The sequence below is a fragment of the Euprymna scolopes genome, chromosome 7 (assembly GCF_053919585.1).
Source record: "Euprymna scolopes isolate OS-2025 chromosome 7, ASM5391958v1, whole genome shotgun sequence".
NCBI classification, from domain to species: domain Eukaryota; kingdom Metazoa; phylum Mollusca; class Cephalopoda; order Sepiida; family Sepiolidae; genus Euprymna; species Euprymna scolopes.
Window position 1 is genome coordinate 129,117,539 of NC_136488.1, and position 12,935 is coordinate 129,130,473.

General features: G+C 35.7%; 1 protein-coding gene and 1 pseudogene across 1 annotated transcript in view; both read right to left on the reverse strand.

Annotated features, from left to right (window-relative positions):
• The window catches only part of LOC145279939 (uncharacterized), a 524,321-nt gene that overhangs the window by 375,806 nt on the left and 135,580 nt on the right, over positions 1-12,935 (reverse strand). The gene's annotated exons all lie outside the window — the stretch shown is intronic.
• Positions 9,993-10,129, reverse strand: LOC145280503 (U2 spliceosomal RNA; annotated as a pseudogene).

Genomic DNA, 12,935 nt, shown 5'->3' on the forward strand with positions numbered 1-12,935 from the left:
AGGCTGCATCATCTGGGAAACGCTTTCCTTTCAAAAACAACTTCATGTCTGGAAAGAGGTGAAAGTCAGAGGGTGCAAGGTCAAGAGAGTAGGGAGGATGGGGAAGAATTTCATAACCACACGCCCGTGCTTCTGATCTGGCGATATGCGAGTTGGGGACCGGAACGTTGTTCTGCCGGAGGAGGTTATCTTTGCTGATCTTGCCCCGCCTCTTGATTTTGATAGCTTCCCTTAATTTCCTCAAAAGTGAAGCATAACAGGCTCCTGTAATTGTGGTACCCTTTGCCAGGAAATCTGTCATAACTGCTCCGTCCTGGTCCCAGAATACTGTGAGCATGACCTTGCCAGCGGATGGCTGCACCCTTGCCTTCTTTGGTCGTGATGAGTCCAAGTGCTTCCACTGCATTGACTGGGCTTTGGTCGCTGGATCATAGTGATTGACCCAGGTTTCATCCTGTGTAATCAGTCTTTTGAAAAACTTTGACTCATCTTCTTGGCACATTTCCAAATTCATCCTCGAGAAGTCGACGCGTTCTCGCTTCTGGAATGGTGTGAGCAACCTGGGAATCCATCTGGCAGGCACCTTATGCATATGCAAATGGTCATAAATGATAGTTTCCACAGACCCTGTACTAATCTTGGGCTATTTGGCGAATAGTAATGCGCCGATCTTCCAAAATGGCGCCCTCAACTTGACGGACAGATGCCTCATCAATGGCAGAAAGGGGGGGGACCAAGCTGGGTGCTGTTTCCACGGACTTCCGGTCATGTTTCAATTCACGATGCCAGCATTTTACAAGGTCATATGATGGGGCATTATCACCATAAGTTTCTTTCATTTCATCAAAAGTATTATGTGGTGTGCGTTCTTTCAAATACAAAAACCGGATCACTGCTCGACATTCAACAGGCTCCATTTCACACCTGACTCAGTTCAACACCTGAAAAACAGAAATCACAATTAGTTCAGAACTGTAATTTTCCACATAACCCGTAGAGATATAAATCATTGCACGTGCAAAGTTTCAGCAAGATCAGACAAGTGCAAGTGGGTCAGGGGCATTACTTATTGCACGCCCCTCGTATTGGAAGATATTTTGGCGAATTTCTACCATTCAATGAAACAAGTGTAAGATGCTTTATTGACAATAAATCACTACAAAAGTGACATACATACATCTTTTGTTTGGGAACGTGGACTAGAAATAATACACACACACACACACACACACACACACATATATATATATATATATATATATATATATATATAGTCATCCACATACTGTGCTGTTTAGTTGCATCATAACTCATCAGTGCGGCTAGAATACAACTTTTTCCCAGCCGTGGATCGAACATACAACCATCGTATTGACAGTCGGCAGCTCTAACCATCGGACCAAGAATCAATGTTCATACATATTTCTGCCCAAACGCCTATTAAATTAGCATTTTCCCGCCACACAGTGCTCAAACTGTCGGTTTTGTTTACAAACAAACAGTGGGCTTAAATACACAGTCGTGTTAAACAGTAATCGCTTAAATACACGTCGTGTCAAAATATATTTACAAATTGCTCAACTCAAAGAGGGGGGATTATATATATATATATATATATATATATATATATGTATATATATATATATATATATTTAAATTAATTAATTAATTAACGTTAGAACTAGAGTTAATTCGAGAGAGCAAAGTGATGTATTGATTGCAGGTTATTAAATGATTTATTGACTAAATAGTTTTATAACGAATGATAAAAGATATAAAAAAGTTGTTTTTTTTTAAATAGTTTTAAAGGTTAAAACTCTTCTAAGACTCTCTCTCTCTCTCTATCTATCTATCTATCTATCTATCTATCTAACTATCTATCTATCTATCTGTTTATATGTATATATATACGGCATTGACACACCAGTTCTCGTCAGATCACCGAAGTTAAACAACATTGAGTTTGATTATTATCAGATGGGTGACATTTGTGAATTCTAGGCGCTGTATGTGCTCTCCGCTTATCTCGGCATTTGTTTCCAGTCGTCCTGTACATATACTTTACTTGCCACTGGGATTTACCATGTCGACTCAGGTGTGTATCAATAGTCTGTCAAACACTGAAGGAGCCTGCATATATATATATATATATATATATATATATATATATATATATATATATATATATATATAAAGTTATGAAAACATATATAGCAATTTAGATATGCAGAATATTCCGTGTTTCTTTCTCGTGAGAATTTTTCTGGCTTTTAGTTAGTAAGTCATGAAAATACATATGGCGATTAAGCTACATATATTCCCCGATTCATTCCCGTGTGAATTCGTCAGGTATAATTTTATGAGAATGGAACGCGGAATATTCTATGTTGTTCAATTGCCATACATATTTTCATAACTTACTACCTAAGTCTACCTATGCATTGAGCACTGTTAAGTAAATACTGAAAATTTACGCATGAAATTATATCTGCGCATCTTTATGTGATTATATGAAGTAAGCACACACACACACACACACACACACACACACACACACACACACATATATATATGTATATATATATGTATATATATACATACATATATATATACATATATATATATAAATATATATATATATAATATATATATATATATATATATATATATATATATATATATATATATAGCTGAAGTGGTGTGCTATGTGGTAATGAATCTTGTGTAAAAAAGCCATGGCATCAGCTTCACTAATAACATTACTCTAGGAAACGACTTAATAACTCCTATTTCCTCTCCGCAATAATAAACAAAAACCTTCGCGCTTAAATGCAGGCAAGAGTTCGTATCCATTAGTATAAAACCTCACTTTTACATATATATATATATATATATATATATATATATATATATATATATATATATATATATATATATATATATGTATATTGTAGCGTCTTCCTTAAACTGAAAGGAATATTTTAAAATCATTTAAAAGCAGGAGCAAACTTGGCAAGGATCGGCATATTCAGTTTTTGTTTTCGTGGTTTATACATTTGCATCTTATGCGAGGACAGCTGGTACTCAATGAAAAAAAAGGCCTTTCATGAATTTGAATTATGTCACGAGGTTCGCAGTACACATTCCTTCAACTACATTTACTCGTTTACAAATTTTTATATCATTTTTGTAGGTTTCACTGTCAGGTTGAGACCTAATTTTACATTGAACTTATGATGCTTTCTGTCGAAAAGTATTTAACAAATAGCGCCCATGGTTATAATTTAATATGGTGTTCGCTTGTTGAAAAAAATAGCTTCCTTAATGTTTAAATCTATAATTTAGTGCATTACTACAGAAACACTCTTCCTCACGATATATATATATATATATATATATATATATATATATATATATATATATGTGTGTGTGTGTGTGTGTGTGTGTGTGTGTGTATATATATGCATATATATACGTATATATATGTACGTGTGGGGTGTATATATACATATGTATATATGTATATATTTGTATGTACATATGTATATATATATATATATATATGTATATATATGCATATATACATAAAAATATACATAACTATATATACATATCTGTGTATGTATATACGCATGTAATAAATATAAATGGGTGAGTTAAAAGAAAAATATAAGATCAATTCTTTAAAAAGATTCTTATCGAGCTCAACATATTGTAAAGAAGCTCAACATATTGTAAAGAAGCTCAACATATTGTAAAGAAGCTTATATAGACATCTTTCTTTCTTCATCGATTACTATACATATGTATGTATAAATATATCGGGTCAACGGCCAACTAGCACCTTGTGTGTTTGTGTGTATGTATGTGTGTGCTGGGGTGGAGAGGGCTCTCGTAAGCCCTGGTGAAGGCAACCTTTCTAGGAGAAGCAAATCTTTGATTTAAAAAACCATAAAGCGGGAGACCAGTACCCGCATTAAAATGGTCTGCAGTTTAACTTGTTGCTGGTTATCTATCTCTTGCTTGTTGCTGGATCTCAACATTTTGAACCGAGAGAGAGAGACTTAGCTGTCGAACAAAGCTAAGACTCTGTAACATCATCTGTGTATAGATACTCTCTCAGGCATTTGTCTATAAAAATGGTCCTGTGGCGATGGGAGTCATTTTTGGACTCATGGACTTTAATTGTCTGAGGGAGTGGCACTCGTCTGACAAGACATTGCAATCATTATATATATAAATATATGCATATATATATACATATGCATATATTCATATATATATATATGTATATATGTATATACATATGTATATATGTATATGTATGTATGTACATATGTACATATATATGTATATAGGGTGAAGGTTTTTGTTTCCATTTTGGTCCGAGCAATACTTATATATCACTCAGTATCTAACTACAGGTGAAATGTTCACGGTGACAAGCAAGCAACGTGAAGTGTTTTTAGTCGTACATATATAAATGAACGTTTGTTTTATCTTCGTCTAAGCAATATTAGAATATACTGCATCTTCTCCAGGAAGCATACTTCATCATTTTACTTGATTGTTCATTCCTTCTCTGATAAATTAATACATACCCATTTTAAACAGACTTCGAAATACATCTACTTGAGACTGGGGAGATTAGCGTTTCGCAATTTTAAATCTGTTCCGTCCACGCGAAAGAAGAATGACACCTCGTATATTTGCACAATCTAACTGATTGGAGCGATGCATAAAAGCCAGTCATTCACAGCAGTTGCCCGGCCACGTAAGCGTCTTGAAGTATAATAATGTGCACTCCATCATCCTGTCAGCCTTCGACGATATACCCGGTCTCTAAAGACCCAAACACAACGGCGCACTCACTGGACGGTGATAATCACAATCAACTTATGGATATGCGCGAATGTAAGCCTTTTGTATTGGCACACGCTTGGACAGCCGGACGTCATTACTACAGGTGATAAAAAATATGTTAATGGAATAGTGTTTACTGCTAAAATGGTTTTGTTTTGAGGTTTTATCTCTCTCCCTCCCCCCTCTCTCTCTCTCTCTCTCTCTCTCTCTCTTTGACCCAGAACGTAAGGAGTTACTATTTAGGAACGTGTTTAATATGGAAGTTGAGCAACGAGATGTCTGCTCACATTACATTTAAACTTCTGCGGGGAAGTACAGTCAGAGAAGCAGGAAACAGGGAGGGAATTCCAAAGTCTAGCAGTCCAAAAGAAAAAAAAGCAGTAGAGCAGAAAACTTTTTGTCATCTAAGGACCTCAAAATAAGAACTGAATTGAAAATCAGGAAAATTGGAATTTTTCATTTTTTGGAATCAGTATAAATTATAGAAAAATGTGTGTCTATTTTTTTAGGTTGAATACGAGTTTTTATTGATTAATTTATTTTTGTAAACTTAGTTTTCCATTGCTAGTACTAATGACAAAATGACTAAATTGAATCAAAAAATTACCTTGGATTTATTTTCTGTAATGTACATTTTGTTGCAACTTAAAGAACATTATTTTTTTTAGCAATTAATGATATAGATATAAAATTTTCAATTATTTCTTTTTTTTTAAAGTGCAACAGAATGTACATTACATAAAATAAATCCAAGGTAATTTTTTGATTGAAATTGAATAAAATGTAATTCAATTTAAATTAAATTTTTATATCTTACTTTGTAAAATTTATAAAAGTGCACTTTGAAGATAAATACATTTGAAATTGAATCTTGTAACTTTATTTTTAAAACTTATAGTAAAACATTTTGTTTAACAATTTTCATGATTTGGATGAAATGCTTTTCCAACTTATATATATATATATATATATACGTTTTATTTTTTATTACCGTATCTTTCTGTTAAGTTACATTATTGTTTCAGCTACCCGGCCGGGTTTTTTTTTTTTTTGGTCGTCTGTAGCTTCCTCAGACTTTTACTTTTTGCTCTACAACAGTATTGAGCACTTTCTTCAGTTTTTATTAATTATCATTTCCACTATATATATATATATATATATATATATATATATATATATATATATATATATATATATATATATATATATGTACATATATATATTGTTCACTCGTAATAACACACAGGATTTAAATCAGAAACGGGTCGATTTTTTTGCACGAGAATGTTTGTTTAATACGCTTTCGGGTTTCTGCTATCAACTTCACGCTTGATTGGTTCCTCCCATCCGGATCGATTACCCTATCGTCGATCGACCCGTTGCAGTCTCCATTCCTGATCCGCGCCGTCCCACGTCCATCTTTGCGGGTTTCCGCTGCGGCCCAGGCAAGCGGCAAATGCCGAGTCAGCGAGTTCACCGGCACCGCATGATGAACTACGAACGGCGCGTGATCACAGCATCGCGCACAAAGCATGCCAATTCGTGCCTCGTGATTCAGGCCCCTTCCCCACTTACGATAAAAGACCCCATCACACCCTTCTCAATACGCTCTTGTAAGCCAAATCTGTAAGCATGGTCGTAGGAAAAACCTTTTCTCCCTCTCGGCTTTTTCTCTGTGTGTTTCTCTCTCTACACTTACAAACATACACACACAAACGTATACACACATCTGTGCATGTATCTCTTAGAAGATTAGAACAATATCGATACCGTCGGTTTTAAATAAAAAACAAATGTAACCTATAATTGGCCGTCTACGTAGGACTCTCTCGTCAACATCTGTTTATGTGTCTCCAAGCAAAACGAAGTCTTGCTGTTTCCCTCTCTCTCTCTCTCTATCTCTCTCTCTCTCTCTTACTATATTTATTTACTTTATTGATTGAAATAGAAAAAAAAAACTATAGTAAATAGAGATATAATTAAAATACCGGCATATAAGTATTCCAAAAATGCAGTTATTATTAACAGCTCAGTGGTTAGGCATTTTAATATAACAGAGCCAATATTATGTAAGTTTTAATAAATAAGCCGAGTACGTTTTTTCTCAGTTCCAAGAAGTGTTGGAATTCTGATGTAAATAATGTATTGATCTTATTCACACACACATACACACACTCATATATATATATATATATATATATATATATATATATATATATATACCCATACATACATATATATGCATATATACACACGCATATATATATACATTTACACACACACACACGCATATATATATATATATATATATGATGATTGCAACGTCTTGTCAGACGAGTGCCACTCCCTCAGACATTTAAAATCCATGAGCCCAAATGCCTGAGGGAGTATCTATACAAAGATTATGTTACACAGTCTTAGCTTTGTACGACAGTTAAGGCTCTCTCTCGGTTTAAAATGTTGAGATCCAGCAACAAGCAAAAGCAAGATAGCCAGCAACAAATTAAACTGCAGACCAGCTTAATGCGGGTACTGGTCTCCCACTTTATTGTTTTTTAAATCAGAGATTTGCTTCTCCTAGAAAGGTTGCCTTCACCACGGCTTACGGGAGCTCTCTCCACCCCAATACACATATACACACACACACAAATATACGCGGCGCTAGTTGGCCGTTGACCCAGAAAAAGAGTCCATTCGCCCTTTGGAAGGTCTTGTTTTTAATCCTTCAGGGAGACTAGCCGCCCTCCTCACCAAACAAGTCTGGTGGGGGAACCAGTGTAGTCGCCGGTGACCCGACCATGAGGCAGGTAGTACTGGGTTACATGGTACCAGTAGCATATGACATGACCTGATATATATATATATATATATATATATATATATATATATATATATATATATATATATATACACACACAAGGGTTATGTTTTTACTCTCATGATATTTCAAGTACTCTGTTTCCTGTCAAAACTTTTGTACATTAAAAAATAAATTGTATTTGATCAGTTGTTTGGTCAATCTATACCATTCAACGAGACATGTGTAATGCATACGCTGCAATTGATAAAGTATGATATGAATGTTATATAATTACACTTGTGCCATTGGAATTGTTTGCTTAAGATACACACACACACACATATACATATACATATATATATATATACATATATATATATATATATATATATATATATATATATATATATATATATATATATATATATATATATATATATAACCCCATACGTTACTCTATTCTGTTTTGTTATCATTTCTACAAAGAAAAAAAAGTTGACAGTGCGCGAACGGCTAATATAAACCGTTGTCGACTATTTGATCGTCAATTTCAATTTGGAATACATGCAGATATGATAGCGATTATTTCGAAATCTCAACTTACACTTACATCGGTGTGAAAATAGCAACGTGTGTTCAATTTATCGCATACAAATAACTATTGTCAATTTTGCATAATATTATGTTTGTTTCCTAATAAACCGTGAAGCCGACGTTCAATCGTTAGCAGAGACGTAATTTTAAAGATATGATAAAATGTTAATTGGTTCCTCTTTGCTAAACATCCGGCATACCAAGGCGAGAATAAATGTAACGGAGCGCGGACGTACGCATGCCAGCAAGCAGCAGCAGCAGCAGCAGCAGCAGCAACAACAACCAACGTATACATGTAGTGTGTGAGGTGATGTAACAGTGAGGAAGAAGGAAAGAAAAATATTATTAAAAAAAAACGGTGTCTCTAGAGAGAAAGAGATAGATGTGTTACACGCGTGTTTCAAAGGCGGCAGGGAAAGACGTGTACTAAAGATGGTCAGACTAAGACATTATCACGTTGTCGACACGGCAGACTCGTGCTAAGCACATTGGAGTACGAGAAGACTGGTGAACAAGAGACAAGCAGCTATTCTAAAAGGTGCCCGTATATAAATGTATCTCGTATCATTGAAACAATACTGATAGCCATTAGTCGCGTGCTCTCGTGTAATGAATGAATGCGTGGATGTAGGATTGACATGAATTTTTTAAAGATAAACCAAATCCAAGGAAATGGCAGGAACACTAGAGGACGACCTCCAATCCGTAGTGGAATGGGGACAAAAATGGTTGGTCACATTCAATGCTGCTAAGACTAAGCTTGTTTCCTTCAATAACTACAAGAAACCTTCTCTACCACCAATAGCAATGGCCAAGAACACATTGCCTGAAAGTACTTCTTTTAGACTCCTCGGCCTAACGTTTACAGGGAATAGGAACTGGAATAGATACATTGAGAGCATTGCCAAGGCTGCTGCAAGGAAGGTTGGCTCCCTCTACCGTGCTAGAAAACTACTTACGCCTGCCAGTATCCTATACCTCTATAAGGCAACCATTCGCCCATGTATGGAGTACTGTTGTCACATCTGGGCTGGTGCATCTGCTGCTTGTCTCTCGCTCCTGGACAGGGTTCAAAAGAGAGTCGCCAACCTGATAGGTCCTGAACTGTCATCTAGGCTTCAACCTCTGTCCCATCAACGAGATATTGCATCCCTCTGCCTGTTCTACAAATACTTTAATGGTGAATGCTCTGACGAACTGCAAACACTTGTACCTCCCCGACGAAACTACCCCCGACAAACCCGACAAGCTACTAAGTCTCATCCCTTTACAGTAGAGATCCCTAGGTGCAAGAAAGCCTTTTACTCCAATAGTTTCTTCCCCAGAACTGCGGGTCTTTGGAACTCCCTTCCGGGATTCTGCTTTCCCAACTGCAATGATATGCAGAAGTTCAAGTGTAATGTTAACAAACATCTTTCTACTCTTCTCCCTTCATAATGACCCCGCTAATTAATTCCCTAATATTAGCCCCCTGCTTCAAAGTGGCACTGTGCCTTGTTTGGGGTGAAAATTGAATACAAAAAAAAAAAAAAATTAAAAAAATGACCGAGAAATGGCCTGAAATGACTTAAATAAATAAAAAAGTAAATGACTTAGAATGACTTTAATGAACTTAAGGATGAATTGAATAACCTTAAGAATGACTTGAATGCTTAAAAAATAACAAGGATCCTTCAAAAACAACTTGAATAATCTGGAGAATGACTTGAATGGCTTTGAAACTGACTGCTTGTAAAGTGGGTGATCATTTTACATTAAATTAATACAGAAAAGTGATCCCCCCACTTTATATCACAAAGTTACAAGCATAAGTACCATGTAGTAAGAACAGATACTACACTTTGATCTTGGCTAAAAAGCCAAGAAAAGGGTATTTATTTGCTCCCCCACCGAGCAAATTAGGCAGAAGGCCGATTTTTAATGTGAGGAGTGAAGGGGAAATGGCTACCAACTCCCCGGGGAGTAGGGGAGCTGGATAGTGACAATTGGTATGAAGGGTTGCCCCTACATTGACCAATGGCTTATATGTGGGGCTGCCCCCACATATGGTCTTTGCTTGCAGTATCTGCCGGAACATACTCTACACTTTCATCTTGGCCAAAAGGTCAATAAAAACTTAAAAAGCTAAAAACAGCATCTATTAACAACAGACCTTTGATCTGTACCAAAAAGGCCAAGCACAAAAGTGTTATGGACAGACCGACCGACGGAGTGACTTATAGAGTCGCTTGCATGCGACTAAAAAAAGTGAGTCAAATTTGATCTTTGTTTTTACTTCCTTGGGACGGTCTGCATACAACGCGTGGGTCCTGAATGTTGATATGTAACGATTACGGTACATAAAGAGTAAATGGATTAATCTACTTAAATCGACGCCGCTCTCCCCTACATCTTTATGGAGTAGTTATAGAAAACGTAGCGTTCGGGTAATCTTCTTCTATAATCGAACAATTTTATTATTTTTTATTGTGTTTAGATAATAAATAACTTAAAATACGAGGATGGTTCCAAAAGTAACGGCTCCTATTGCTTTTATTCAATAAGTTGAAGGACAGCGAAGACGGAAGTTCTACCATTAAAACAAGTGACGTCTTGTGCACCATGATTATTTTTTTTACTACATAGTTTCCACCATTTTCAATGTAATTAGGCCAGCGATAAACGGTGGCTGCGCATGGGCGTTCAGATCGCGCTTTGTTATACGAGGGTCGTTCCAAAAGTAAAGCCCACTACATTTTAACGGAAAAAAAGTTGAAAATCTATAAAGACTTGAGTAGTGCCATGAAAACGAGTAACCTTCTGTGTCCCAGAATTTATTTCTTTACATAATCACCATTCTTAATATACCTTTGCTTACCTCTTATGAGCTCGCTTTGTCACTCACATCCCTGTCGCCACGCTGAAATCGATGAAGCTATCTCCTAACTTCAACAGGCGCCGGTGAATGTTGATTCGTTTAAATTTTTCTGCGTGGAGGATTTCAATGACGCAATTCTGCTTCTGACACTCATCCATGACAAAAGCTGCTTTATTAGAGTCTCACACCATCAATATCTGCAATATAGAGATGTAAGTTTCAGTTATTATAACTATGAACTTTGCAATCCCCTCTAATCAATTCGAACTGAAAAAATGGGTATTATTTTAGACACATACCCCGTAGGGTGTTATGTGGTCAACTTTTTATGTAAATTTATTGATTATTTACTCATAACGCTGACCCTCAATATATATATATATATATATATATATATATATATATATATATATATTTCCACAGTCAAACAACGTCGCAGCTTACAAGAGCCATAGCAGCCAGCAAACCGGAAGTCCAAGATTCGAATTTCGCCCTCATTTGGGCTCATCAGTTAGACATATCCGAAGACGGGATTCGAAACACAAGACTCTTGCATGCGAGGTGAATAGTCTGCCACATGAGCAAACCAGCCACACACAAGAAAGTATTAACAAACACAGATCAAGCAAACCGCGGCGAAATCCGACTATAGAATGAACCTACTTCGTTTCGAACAAGAGATGTGGTCATCCAACCAGTTATATCCCAACCTGATGTCTCACAAATAAGAATTTCATATTCGCTAAGACGATGTCATCCAACATGTTAACCTTGCGAGCAATTAGTGATAGAATTTTTAAAATGTGGGAGGTTGTATAATTATTTCCACAGTCAAACAATTGGTCGTTGAATTGCATTTATATTCTTTTAAACATCTATTTTAATTAATTTTATATTAGTTAATTTCCTATTAGTTTTTCCATTAGGTTCTTATGACATGATCATCTTTAGTTAACTATTACGTGTAATCATATTCATACAGATATTCTACATGATTTATACTTGCGTAATATTTGTGTACGGCATAATCACGTTGACATACCGGTTCCCGCAAGATCTAAATAAGTACTAAATGCTAGGATATATATATATATATATTAGCGGATATATATATATATATATATAATATATTAGCGGATATATATATATATATATATATAATATATTAGCGGATATATATATATATATATATATATATATATATATATATATATATATAGTCATCGACATACAGTTCTGTTTCTTTGTATCACAACTCATCAGTGCCGCTAGACTAGCACCTCTCCCAAGCCAAGGATTGAACCTAAAACCGCCGTGTTGACAGTCGGCAGTTCTCCCACTCGACCACGGAAGCGATGCCTGCAAATAACCGGTCCAAATGTCTATTTAAACAACATACGTCCACCATTTTTACAAACAAACATCGAGCTTCGCATTTTTCAGCCAATTAAATTGAATTTATTTACAACAGTGCTCTCACTCTCTCTCTCTCTTACGCCCGCTCTCTATTTCTCTCTCTCTCTCTCTCTCTCTCTCTCTCTCTCTCTATATATATATATATATATATATATATATATATATATGCTAGTATATTTAAAAGAGTGTAGCCATCAACAATTGTGGTTTTTTTTAAAGGTTTTCATCATATTTTTATTTTAAAATATGCTAGTATATATATACATATATATAGAGAGAGAGTGAGAAAGGGGAGAGAGAGTAAGACAGAGGGAGAGAGAGAGAGAGAGAGAGAGAGAGAGAGAGAGAGAGAGAGAGAGAGAGATTTCTGGAACAACACGAGAAAGGACCGCTTTTGGCTAATCA